Below are 13981 nucleotides of genomic sequence, written 5' to 3'. Positions count from 1 at the left end.
GCAGGAACTCTGCAAGGTAATAAGGACTGTTTATCTTTGCTAATGAAGAAGTCTCCTGTGTCTTTGCCCAAGTGAGCTTCCTGAATACCACTCAGTGAACAGCTATAAGGCCAGAATCTTGGCATAGATTTTCTTGAAAGTTCATACATATCCCCTTGACTACTATAGGCTCTTCTTGGATGTGGCTATTTTTATTTTTATTACTCATTATTAGCAATTATTTTTTTTTGGAGTGAAGAGCTTCTAAAACTAGAAATGGATTGCAAATCTATTTCATACTGGCTTCTTCTAAACACTGATTGATTTCATTAGCTTGTGGAGCAAGACTGGAGAGGTGGCTGCTTCATAATCCAAACTGTGCAATAAAAACCATGTATATATTATGGCTTTGAAATATAGGCTTGAACTTTGACTAGGATGCGGTTGTGTTTATGTTCTGTGACTTCAAAATACCAGCTTGTTTGGAAATACTGAATCTACCCCAGTGAGACCCGATTCAGGATTCCCTTGGAGCTGTGTAATTTTCTGTCATCTGCGCCCGTGCCCCATCCTCCAGTGTCTATTTTAGTTTCTCTCCAGGTGAGCTATTGGTCGCTTTCTCTTGGAACTGCTCCCATAATTGAGATAGTAATTTGATTTCTGGACCTCAGGACGGGCGTTGCACTGGCAGAACGAGTGGAATGTGCTGCTTATATTTGTAATCAGCTGTCGATGGGACTTCACTGCTGTGAACAGCTGCCGGGGGAAACAAGACAGCATGCTCGGAATGGTCTGGAAACCCATGCTGCTGAATTCTTTTCAAGATGACTTGATTGCGCTTACGTATAAGTCATCCATCTAGGCGTTAGTGTCTGTTCCTCAGCAGAAATTGATTTGCTAAGATTTAATGGCTTTGGTGAAGCACAACCTACAACTTTGTTGTGTCAGCCAATTACAGTAATCAATGGGGGTTATTCCAGAACAATCTCCATGCTTGCTTGCATGTGATTTTTAATGTCCTTGCATTATGTGCTCAATTGTTCCCATGTGCCTATCGGGGTTGGAAATAAACTCTTTCATCTCACTCTGTGACTTTAATCTCGCTATGCTTGAACATTCATTTCGCCCCAATTATAAAATTTAATCCAGTTACCAAATACTTTTGTTACTTTGTCGCACGGTACCAGAGAAGACGTCTTTCTCGTCTGGATTTGAATTTCGTATCGTTAAGTTACAGAGAGCATCCAGCTCCCCATTGAAGTGCACTTCTCTTTGTGTTTTCCTTAGGTGAAGTCTGTGAGTTTTGTCAAAGACAATGATAATCAGACCTACTGGAAAGATTAAGTGAATTGATTTGATTGGAACCTTCTCACAACAGTCAGCCAATAGGTAAGTGAATGTACACACTTTCCGTGGTTTCACTCCAGTTACCAAAGTGTGATGTTAAGTGGGCGTTAAGTGAGATTTTGACAGGAATAGTTCGAAGTCCTCACAACCAGTGATAAACCTTGGGGCTGTGACTTCAATGAATGTATTTGTAAATCTGTCCTGCAGCTTTAAGAATTATTTCAGGTTTAAAATTGTATGTGTGATGTGTTTGGTGTGTGTATATGTCTGTGTGTGTGTGTGTGTGTGTGTGTGTGTGTGATTTGAGGGGGATGTGTGCATATGTATGATGTGTGTGTGCGGTATATGTGCATGGGTGATGTGTGTGTGTAGGGTATATGTGCATATGTATGTGTGGTGGTGTGCATGTGTATGCAGGTGCACAGGCCTGTGTATATAAAACCCAGGTGAGGATGTGAATATATTCTGTTCTATGCCTCCCTGCCTTAATCATTTGAGAGGGGCCTCTCACTGACTAGACTAGCAGCCAGTAAGCTCCTGAAGCCCTCCTTGCTCTTCCTCTTCAACACTAGAGTTACAGCAAATTTAAGGCTACGCCTGACTTTTTACCTGGGTGCTATGATCTGAGTGTAGACCCTCATGCTTCTGAGCAAGTACTCTTACCCACTGAGTCATCTCTGTTGTCTTTGTTCTCTGATTTTGCTTGAACAATGGAAAAAGTTACTGTTTGAAATTGTTCCTTTTATCAATAATTCTGTTATATTTCATTGTATTGTGTTAGATACAGAAGATTGAACCCACGCCCCTTGCACTTGCTAACTCCAGATTCTACTAAACCCCTTTGTTTTATTGATAATTTTCTTGTAATCTTGGATCACTATGTGAATATCCTATTTTGCTTTGGGGAAAATCTGTGTGTGTGTGTGTGTGTGTGTGTGTGTGTGTGTGTCCATGCACATGTGCATAACTGCATCTTACTGAACTTAAATCTAAGATACAATGAACTTTTAAGGAAATCCCACATCTTGCCATATTAAGCCATTCCGATGCTGTGGAAATTTCAGGTTGTGTGTGACATGATCAGACATGTAAGTCAGGACTTGCTCAGTTGACCTTCATGTTCTGCTAGATAGCACTGGAGGCTCCTGAGACAGAAAATTGAGAACCAGGAGGAGTTTGGGCTGTTCCCAGATCGCTAGGGACTGCCAGAATTTAGTGGGAACAGGACTTTGGCTACTCTTAAAATGTCAGCGTAGTAAAGCCTGCTTTCTCAAACAGATTTTTGGCATCATAAAGTCTAAATGATTCTGATTTTAGGGCTTGATAATTTTTTTTTTTAACACAGGCAAACTCATGCTTTAATTAACCCCTTGTATAGTAACAGAGAATTTTGGGGGAAACTGTTTTCCTAATTTAGGTCACAAGATTGGGATTACTGAAGTCTTACACGTTTTCCATGATGCTAAAATTGTGTACCTTGCCATTTAATTTCTCTTCAAATAAACCAGAATCATTTAAAAATTCAGTGAGTGTTGATGAATAAGAGAAGGACGTGTCTAATTACTGAGGGAGAGGGTTTCAAACAAAACCAAACACCTATGTTTGTTTAGCTGTGAGCCCCTAAGTTGCTTAGGTACGCTCTCACTGATAATATTGTCTGGACTGGCTACCAGCAGCTGCCTTATCTGAGGTGATTTGCCTTGAGGCCACAGCCTCAGATTTTGCTTCCTTTGTGTAGCCTCTGGACATTCAGCAGAGGAGACACGTTGGATCTAAAAACTGCGGGAGTCTTTTCTGCCTGCCCTGTAAGGTTCACTGTTCAAAACTCATTTGTGACCAGCAGTTTCTCCTTGTCATGCACACATAGTGCCATTTGGGGACAGTTTTGGATACTTAAAGAGATATCAGGCAGTCAGATGAAACTCTCTTCAGGAAGAGAGATGTTTAAAAAGTTTCAAAAGCAAAGCTTAATTGTGTTTAGTAGTTACTGTGTATGTCAGAAGATGAAAATTAATCAACCCAAACCATCAACTTCAATATTACTCACAGGCTTGGCTCTTGAACTTCCTCCCAGTGTGTGCACCACAGTGCTCACATTCAGTTTCAACTGTGACGTGTAATGCCAGCTATGCAGAAGAGACTGAAAGTGGGCATGGCCTTGCTGCTTGAGCCCTGGGCCTCTTGGACGTTAGCTCCTTGAAAATACTTTTTGTTTTGTGTTACATAAGTGTGCTACTTAATCCATAACATTCTCCAAAGATAAAACATATGGTTGACCAGAAGTAGGAGCCAGTGACTATTAATAGGAGCCAGTGACTATTGGTGATCATGAAGACAGTGGTTATGCTAACAGTTGAACAGGAACTGTTTGGACTGTATAGGAACTACATTCTGTCCACACCATACCTGGTGGTTCTTTAGCCTACCAGCATGGACTAACTCACAGAGATGGCCTGATTTCTCAATTCATCCAGATGCTGTTTTAGGAAGGGTTTCCTGCTCTACGTTTTTCTCGTAATGTGCAGACAATGTGGTCAATGACTTCTCATAGACTTTAGTGGTAAATTTGACCATGTCCTCTCACTTGAGTAAGGGATTTTCCTCTAAATAATAAAATCTCCCCCATCACAAATTTGTGGCATATAGAAAGACACTACAAAGAAGGAATGTCTGCAGCCAATACAATATTCACTTTATGGTCCTTCCTGTCAAGAATAAGAAATGTGAATTATTTTATCTTTATAATAATGTTGGTTTTTATACACTACTGTTTTCCTTCAAGGTGGTAATGCTTTGGACGAATCTTAACATTATATGTCTAGCTAAAACCTGGGTCTGTAACCATGGGTTTTGACCTATGTTCTCAGGTGAAAGTATCCTTCATTGAATGGGTAGATTTATGGAGGAATTTGATAAGTGCTGTCTTTGCATTAGAGGGAAGAGAAAACATTTTAGCCTTTAATGAGCAAACTGTATAATTCAAGATCCTAGGTGTAAGTTCATGGTCATTTTAAAGTAAGAATTAAGAATCCATATTTATTGGGAATATTGGTTTTCAAAGTAGTAGTTAGCTTGTCCAGAATCATATTACTACTACAGTTATTAATATTTAGAATCAGAAATTGTTGAAATCTTATGTTAAGAAGTACAAAATGCCTATTTCTGATGTCTGTCGAAATTGCTATATTTTGTGATTTCCTCAGACCCTTTGTTTAACCTTCCATGGCTCCTTTCTTATCTGCTATGCCCATATATGTTTTTCTATTCTCCTTCTGATTTCTAAAAATTCAGAAAATAAAAGAAAACACTTTCTTGTATTTGAACACCTTTCAGCTGCTCAGATGGTGTCCCTCAAACCAGTCTTACTGTGGCTTCTTTTGTCTTTACAGGCAATTAGCTCCCGTGAGTTGTCAGGGTGTAGCCGACAAACTGTTTCCTTTTGTAACGGGGCAGTTTTGTAGATTTCTACGTGCATGGAAGCCATTTCATTGTAAATCCCTTCTTTTTTTTATTATAACTGAAGAAGGTATCATACATGTTTGAGTATTGGCAAGTGAAACGAGACCATTGGCTTTTAAGAGCATCTGTACACGGCTTCCAGCGACCTGACTTTGTTTCATCATTATTTTAGACCCATATGGAGTCCATGAGTTACTACTTGATTTTATGAGCTAGGTGGTTCCATTTTTCCAAAAAGCATTTCCCTGAATTTTTCAAGCGTTTCACTTGGCCACACATTTCATTCATTCGTGAAATCAATTTAGTCAATCTATTTAGTCAATCAGCTTTCATTCAGACAGTCATATAAGCAACACACATTTCAGCCCATGTCTGTTCTATAGCTGTTCAACACCCTGATGGAAAGCTGCTCTCTGATTTAACAGTGGTCTCTTCTGGAGAGTTATTTCTGCTTCTTCCCTTTGGGTTGTACTATATGATGGCTGAGTGGGGAACTTGTCGTCAGTTACTTCCCAGGCCTCCCCTCCATTGTGAAACGGAGGTTCTGTGTGCCTTGTTTCTGTGTAGTAGTCCATCGTTTGCAAACAGTTTTCACCTGTGGTATCGCCTGTGAGGAACCAGCTTCCTACGCTTTATTTTTCTGTGCGAGGAAATGAAGGCTACAGCTGGAGAGCTGCGAGCTACAGAGAGCGGCTTGGTCAAAGCCCCAGCCCCAATGAATCAATCCCAGAGACAGAATGCAGCCCTGATTTGCCTAATATCAGTTGGCATGTCACAGTCACTGTGAGGGCATGGGTCTAGTTGACGGACATTATCCAGATACTGGAGCTCTGCAGATATGGCCAATACATTCTGTTTAGTCTGATTCATATAAGGAAAGAGAAGAAATTGAAATTATGAGATTTATCAGATTTTAGAGATTCTCCAGCCAGCCCAGAAGATTGAACACCAACATGGCATCCGAAAGTGCAGTTTTCAGACCCCTGACAGGTGCGATCTATTGAAAGACACAGTTAAGTTTCCCCAGTCATTCTCCCCAGCCTGAGACTCTCGTCATTGTCAAACAGTGCTCTCACTGATTCAAAATGAGTTCTTGAATCCAGGCTCCTTGGGCAGTTACAGCGCTTCTTATAAATTCTTAAAGTGGATAATGGACCAAACGACCCCCGTGGAGGGTCTAATTGTATGTTTGAACGTAATGCCACCGGTCTTTCTGTTTGATCTTATCTGGTCTCAAAATCCACTCAACCCTTCGATTTCTCTCATGTAACTTCTTGACTTTTTTTTTCTTTTGTGTGTGTGTGTGTGTGTGTGTGTGTGTGTATGTGTGCCCCTGTGCACACCTTATGGTGAAGTAATTTATGTGAATTGTATGTTTGTTGTGCTGTGTATCTAAAGGCCCCACTTGAGGGCTACAGTAGATCTTTGTTTTAACAATATCTTTCTCAGCCTTGGGGGAGGGGGGAATAAAAAGGCTTGAGCAAAATAGTTGCCATCCCATAACTACTTGTTGATATTCATTAAAATATCTGTGAGTTTCCTTTCAATCATAAGTTAGAGTCTGAGAAATTGATACATAGATAATGACTCCATGACATCAGTGATATGGATCAGTAGGTCTGACTCTTACTAAATATCCGCAACAGGGTCAGTAAGGACAAATTTCCAGGCTTTTTGTGCCCTTTTTAATGTTTTCATTTGAAACTTTGTTATAAAAAGGTAGCAAATAAGAAAAAATTGTGCACTGAGTGTCTCCTTCAGCCTCCCAGGATAAGACAGACAGGGGGCAGAGCTGCCTTTTCCTTCTGACGAGCATGACCTCTGCCCTTCATGACTTGCTGTAGTGGCAGAGCGAAGGGATAGTTTGACCCTTGCAGCCCTAGGTGGTGCACAGACATATACTTTTCTTTTCCTGTGACGCATTTCACTTGACAGTCTCGTTCAGGGAAATAGGGGTGGGGGAGTGTTAAGCACCAAAATAAAGGCAAATATACCAGCTACTTGAATAAATTTATTCTTTCGGTTGGTGATGTATCTAACAACCGGACAAGCTTAGGTTTTTAAGTTTGATGGTAGCAATGAGTTGACGGGTTTGGTATTATCCACAGCTCTTCCCATCCATCGAGGTGTGTTTTCAGCTCAGAAGAGCTATTCTGGATTAAGTTAGTTTCCGAGCATCCTATGATCCTGTCACTGCCATTACCTTTGTCATTACTATGTGTAGGAATGATGAAAGCGAACATGTGGTAAGTATAGGGCCGCGAGTGTATCTTAGATCTCAAGTCATGACAGATTTCCATTAACAGAGTGATTTGTGCACAAATAAATAATTCATTGACTGCAGCATAGCTTGATTCTGTCATCATCTTTAAGTGGAAATTTGGAGAACACCAATCATCACAACCGCCAACACTGCTGGCTTGAGCCCTCATTCCCCCCCCCCCCTTTTTCATAGAACTTGAGCTTTTTTGGCTACTTGTGAAAACTTGAGTTTTGTTAAATTCAGAAAACGTTTATTTGATGCAGTTCTGCCACATGCAGGTTAGAATCCGGGAAGTAGAGAGGAGAACGGAGTTAGTACTTACCTGACTGAATATGGGGGAATTTGTAGCCGTGTGGCAGGAATGTCTAAAGAGACTGCTCTGTGACATCTGTGCTCTCCTGGGTGTCCCGGGTTGGGGTGAGGGGACCTCGAGGATCAGATCGGATTTCCTAAGGATGACTTTAAAGAAAGGGAAAATCGTGTCAAATGGGAGGAATTGTGCCCATCTGGAGCAAGGCGTGGGATGAACATTACTGTTTTAGGCATGGAATAGGGAGGAAGCGGCGTATTTGAGACACAGCATTGATGGATGGGGAGATGTGAAAGGAGAGACGTGGAGGTGGGCTAAAGAGTAGAGAGAGCCTTTCAGGAATCATAACCTGTGCTTTGCTTTAGAGAGAATTGGAGGAATGTTATCACACTTCTAAGGAGCCACACTACTGGCTCATGGGGGGATGTTCTAATTGTCTTATTTAATGACAACATTGTAGAGAAAAATGGGAAGACCTGGAGGTAGATAAGCCAGGTGGCTACTAATTCTCTCTGAGTTCTGAGCTCAGATGGTTGTAGGAACACAAATAAGGAGACAATTCTGAGAGGTCACAGTAAGTAAATTATCTGTTCTGCAGGATATTTTCGTGTCCGGCTTTGAGGGCTGAGACACAGAAAGAAGACAATTCAATTCAGTGTCTTTAGTAAATGTCAGCAAACCAATCCAAATTACAGAATACCAGCCAAGCTCCATACATTATTCCGAGTGTTGAAATTTGTATTGAGGAATATGGGAATTATTCTACCCCAAATAGATGAATATTATTTGGGGATTTTACATATGGACTCCGTTCCCTAAAATTCAGAACAGACTTCTCTAAGTGCAATGGTGGGAGCTGAGTGAGGGTTGTGGGAATAATGTCAGTTCTGTACCAGAAAGGTGGGAAGTGTGGTGGAACCAATGCTCAACTTGGCCTTGAAACTCAGATCCAGTACTTGGAAGTGTTTTAGTTACGAGTCCATTTCTTATATTTGTCTCAAGTATTTAAAAGAAGCCAATGAAAAGGAAACATGATTTATTTTGGTTTATAATTACAGAGGCTTCAGTCCATGGTACCTTGGCCACATCACTGCGAGACTATGGTAGAGCAAAACCGCTTACCTTGTGGTGACCAGGAAGAAGAGGCTAGGGACAAGATCCTTTTCAAAGCCCAACCCTAAGTTGCTTCCTGTTTCTTCTAGCCAGGCCTCTGCTCCTACCTCCCAAATGCCATTACATCATGAATCCATTACTGGGTCTGTTTGTTAGAGCAATGCCCTCATGATCCAATCCCATGGTGTTTGGATGCCTCAGCTGGGGACTCCTGGGGATGCTGTGTTTGTAGACCATACCGAGCTGTCGGAAATGCCGTTGAAAATGAGACAGGAAAGCGTGAGAAAGCTCTTGCTAAAGAGAAGAGCTCCTCCTGAGAGTTACATCCTGAGCTGAGGGCCCTGTTTTCTGGGTGGGGAGCAGGTGATATGCTAAGTGTGTGAAAGTTCAGGGTGTCAGTCCGTACCAGCATCCAAGGAAGGGTTAGTGGCTGCCGCCATGGATCCCGAGCAACCATGACAAAGTTTCAGTGTAGAAAGTGGAAGTAAGCATGTTTTTGGAAGTTGTAGGAACGAGGGCCAAAGGCATTGTGAAAGTTATGTCTTGTCTTGAAGATGTAATCAAGCACATCCGTGAGCAGGACTGAGCTTTTTCTCGGTGGTTTCTCCTTGTTGGGTAAAGTTTATATAAACCCCGGGTAGATCTTTGTGTTCTGGCTGGTCTTAGAGGCATCGCTTGAGAATGTGTTTGTCCTGCGAAGTCTCTGCAGATTTCAAAATACTGCAGAAAGTGCTGGATTTCCTGCTACCAGTTCCCCACCCCCTCCCTGCATCCTCCTCAGTTCCTCCTTCCCACGTGGTCCCTTGGGCACCCTGCTGACGGTGCCTAGTGCACTATACACCCTTGGCTTAGGTCAGGGAAGTCCTCGGGCTCTCCTTGGCCCATGGCCCACGTAGAAGGAGATTTCTGCGGAGAACAATCTAGGGAAGTGGGTGTGGGAGGACACACACAGACGCGGTCACACACACGCGCATGCGCACACCTACTAGTTCTTTTCCTGTTCTCAGGGATACTAAAGGACAGATGACAAGACAAACCACACAGCCACATACAAGGGCACATTGTGTCATAGCCTGAAGAAGGAGAGGGTTGTGGTGTGGAATTCAAGCAAAAGTAGGAGGGATAGAATTTATATTAGATTTGGTTTTTTTTTCCTGTCTGTATATTTTTAAAGAAATTATTATGAGCAACTAGCACAACAAAGAAATTTTCATGCAACTACCCATAGTATTAAAATTATGTGGATGGATTCAATTGTACTAATATAACCTTCGATTTTGAAGAAATAGGATGAGTCCTTAAAGAAAAGGCAGGGTGGAGGAAAAAGCGTGAGCTCTGTAACCCACAAGTGCACAAAGAGTGTGAACATATCTGTAATCATGTGTCCACTTACTGATTGAGCCTTTAATCACCGAACATTTTCTGAGTTCCCTTTTTCTCCAGGCTAATGACTAGGAAATGCAACTGAGTTGGGCAGAGACTTGCAAAATTTTAAACGAAGTGTCTTATGGGGAATCAGCCAATAGAAGCAGGCTTCCCAAGATTATAGGATGAGAGTTTGTCTGAAAGTCCACATGTAAGGTGAATATTAGGTACTTATCCCCCCCCCATGGTTTGTTTCCTGCTTCTTTGGACCCCACATTTTGTTGAACCTGTGAGAACTCTAACTAGGTCTCAGAAGAACAGCAGTGGAAACAGCTAGGCTTCTGGAGAGATCCTGGTGCCCCTGCCTTCACTCCTGCAGCCTTGGGACTCTCTTCTTGGTAAATACAGTGGACAAGGTGCCTCACAGGGTGCTAGCTTCCCGCTGAGGTCTTAGCTGAAGCCCTGGGCAGATGGGGCTCTTGGCTTCTCTGTGTGCCCACCGATTGCCTTCTTCCCCCGCTCTGGAAGCACCGTAAAGATGCTATAACCAGTGACTGAGCTTCGAGCTGAGGACTGGCGTGCACTGGAGACTTAAATCCAGACTCCCAGAGTTTAGTTGCATTTTTTAGTATCCTCTCCCTGTCTCGCAGTCATCATTTTGTATTTTTTTTTTCTGTGAATGACGAGTTTGGATCTTGCAGGATCTGTCATTTTTATTTTAGCTTGTTTATGTTACACGAGGAAACAAGGCCCTCATTTCCTCCTCCTTACTTGTTTTGTAGCACAGATACGTGAATGTTTGGTAATGTGTAGCATTCTGGTAGGTGCATCGCTGTTTCAAATAATCAGAAATTCAGATTTAACTTCGAGGCTAGGGGCCTTTGCTCTTAATCCTTAGTTCTTTTGTTTCTGAAGCAAATAAAAATGTGTTTTATGATATAAGCACAAGTGGCAATAATTTTCATTATGCCAAGGCTAAATTTAGAGTCTTGCTGTGAGTGAATATTAACATATGTTTTTTTACAGTGATTAAAATATTTTAATTTATTATTAATTTTGAAGTATATTAGTATTTTAAAAACACCCCAATATAAAATTGGAAGGTTGTCTTTTTAACTATGGTGAAATGTTAATGTGGATTTTGAATTCTAGAAAGAAAAAGGTAATTTCACTTTCATATTATTTTTCTAAATATGATACATTTGCACCTCCATTATCTTTTCAAACTCTGTAACTTCTTGCATATTACATATGTGACTTTGGAGAAAAGAGAAACTAGTCCAATATACGTATCTAGATCCTTCATTCATTCAGGATAGGGATTGGTCAGCTACTTTTGCTTTTCATTTTGCAAGAGACGCCAGTGTAACTGAGTTGTCGGGGGCCTAAACAACACATGAAAATGGATGGGTGGAGACGGAGAGAAATTTTCTATTTGATCTAGAAATGTAGGAAATTGTCAACCAACTGCAGCATTCTCTTTAAACACTTGCATGTCAATGGATGTAGCATCATGGAATATCTAGAAACATAAGTGCATTTTATTAATTAATTTGTTTATTTAGGGTTTTGTGGGGTTTATATGTGTGTGTGTATATGTATGTGTGCATATGATACTTATCAGAATTATAATAACTCATTATATCTGCTTCATTCATGGTATATTTTACATGTACAGATTTGATACACTTTAGAAATCAGATAAAAAATTTAAATTGAAAAAATTGATTCATTTTAACCTTGGCATTGGGAGTTACTCTTCAGAACAGATGCAATTAGTCAATATTTTCTACAGAACACATTTTTAATTCTTTTAAGCTAATGATAACATTATCACTGAAGTCTTTTCTTAAGATGTCTAAGAGAATTGAATCTGAAAGTGTTCTGTAAAATTTCAATAATGACCATAATTTAGATATACTTAGAATTATTATATAAAATAACATAAGGAGATATAGGATTTCTATGTTTGATTTTCTAGCATTTTCAAATCCTTAAAAATCGTATTGTTTTGGGGGGGTGAGTATCAATATCTTGGCAGCAATGCCAGCTCATGGGGCTGGAGAGGGAGCCGTCATTAACTGGAAAGGACACTGAGCTGCCATGAAGCCAAGGTTGCCTCTGCTTCCTGTACAGTGTCCTGTACAGTGGCTTATGGACCTTGGTAAGGAGCTCGTCTCTTCCCAGGTTGTTATTCAGCATTTTGATTTTGTGTGTAAGTATGAATACATACACATTTATATATCTGTGGTTTTGTGTGTGTGCATGTGTGTGTGTGTAAAATTGGACTTCAGGGCGAAGAAGATGGCTCGGTGGGGAGGAACACTTCTTATACAAAGCTGAAGATCTCAGTTTGAATCCCCAGCCCAGGGAGGAGTTGGATATGTAGCCCCAGCACTGGCAAACATAGGAAACCTTCATATAACATAGCGACACACACGCATACACACACACACACACTCTCTCTCTCTCTCTCTGTCTCTCTCTCACACACACACACAAAGTGGGTTTCATTATATATCTTCAAAACCTCTAAAATTCCTTCTGTGTTTGAGACAAGAAAGCCAATACTCCTTTGACCAAACATGAATACAGATTATTGTGAATTAGTTTCTCAATCTAGATGACTAAGAAACACCTTTCCCCCAGCCTTTGAAATAAAAAAGAGACAATTCTGTTCAAAATATTTACTGTGTTCATTGAGTTGTTAAAATGCTGGGTCCAAGATTTGTGCTCAGAGTTTAAGAAATGAACGATGGCCAGAAATATGAAGTGATGCTTTTGGAAGACTGCTATGTCCTCGTTGGCCTTCGTTACTGGTGTTCACCCCGCTTGACACTCATTGTGTAGTCTGAGAAGGGTACACGTGTGGGTCTGAAGGTGAGGGAGTGCATGGTAGCCAGGAGCCGTGCCAGAAGAGAGATGAACAAAGATGAAGGAAGGGCTCAGTTAAGTCTTCATTTTTGCCTATACGTAAGAACTTTATCAGACTCCAGCTATAGACTCCGTCCATTCTTACTTTTTGGACACGTTCCCACTCGAGGATCAGCTGTGGTTTAGTTTTTAGCTAAAAAGCAGAGGTGGCTGCCCAGAGGGACAATGTGGGCCACCTGGGTTGCCGCCTTAGTTCCTCGGCCTGGAACCGAGTGAACATGCCACAAGGGGAAATTCCTGGGTGGAACTCGTTTTCTGACAGTGGTGGAAGAGGAGAAAGGATTGCAAGCCAAGCTTAGGTTGGGTCTTAGGAATTTATAACTTGGGAGAAAGTCCTAGCTGCCAGGATTTGTTGGGCATCAAGCGTAAGAGTTCAAGTGAAGGCTCCCCGACATTTATTTTTTAAATTTAATCAGTGATGAAATCTTTATCTATAAAAACCATGAAATTGCTAAGGATTTATTCTTAGTTGTTCAAGTTGTAGATTTGTTGGGAATAATTTTCTGGCTCCTTTTTATTGTTTTGTACAGCAATTAAATCTTCACCGACTAAAGAATTTGAAATATCCTGTTAACGTATTAACGTTTGTCAGCGTGACAAGCGTGTTTCCTTCTCATTGTTTGAAGCTCTCGATTTTGAAGGTTTTGTGCAGGGGTGCTCTTTCTGTTTCTGAACATAAGAAGATGCATATGCCAAGGTTCTCACTTTGTCTATTCCCAGTGACCTAAAAGATTTAAAATAGTTCCAGGGAATGCAGCTCAGTGAACAGAGTGCTTGCCTAACAGTCTGGGAGCCTGGGTCCCATCCTTGGCACCCTATAAGCCAAGCATGGTGGCCCATACACTCAGAAGTTCAAGGTCATCCTCTGTCACATAGTGAGTTTGAAGCCAGTCTGAGATACAGAAAGCCCTGTCTCAACATGGGGATATGGGGCAATGGCTCAATGAATGAATAAAAGCCAGGCACTTTAGCCTATGTCTGTGATCCCGGCACTCCCATGAAGAGATGGGAGACAGAGGAAGGAGAATTCCCAGAAACGTTAGAGCCATGTAGCTTTATGTATCAGCAGAAAACCAGAGAATCTGTCTCATACAAAGAGCAGGTGAGGACTTTGATACCTGAGGTGGCCGTCTGATTTTTAAATGAAAAGCGTGGTGCACACACATCTGTACCCCCAGAATAATGTGCATGCCTTCAGACACATGAGCTCA

At 41.2% G+C, this 13981-nt stretch overlaps 1 protein-coding gene across 5 annotated transcripts in view; it reads left to right on the top strand.

Annotated features, from left to right (window-relative positions):
- Hivep2 (HIVEP zinc finger 2) overlaps positions 1-13981 on the top strand; it is a 185906-nt gene that overhangs the window by 108010 nt on the left and 63915 nt on the right. For all 5 annotated transcript variants that reach the window (XM_048425565.3, XM_048425566.3, XM_048425570.3 and 2 more), the window contains one exon: positions 1267-1368. The gene's annotated coding sequence lies outside the window, so the exon portion shown is untranslated. The remainder of the gene's footprint in view (positions 1-1266; positions 1369-13981) is intronic.

Source organism: Myodes glareolus, chromosome 1, assembly GCF_982192425.1.
Source record: "Myodes glareolus chromosome 1, mMyoGla1.1, whole genome shotgun sequence".
Taxonomy (NCBI): domain Eukaryota; kingdom Metazoa; phylum Chordata; class Mammalia; order Rodentia; family Cricetidae; genus Myodes; species Myodes glareolus.
Note: the sequence above shows the minus strand (reverse complement) of the source record. Positions and strands in the feature narration are given on the sequence as shown.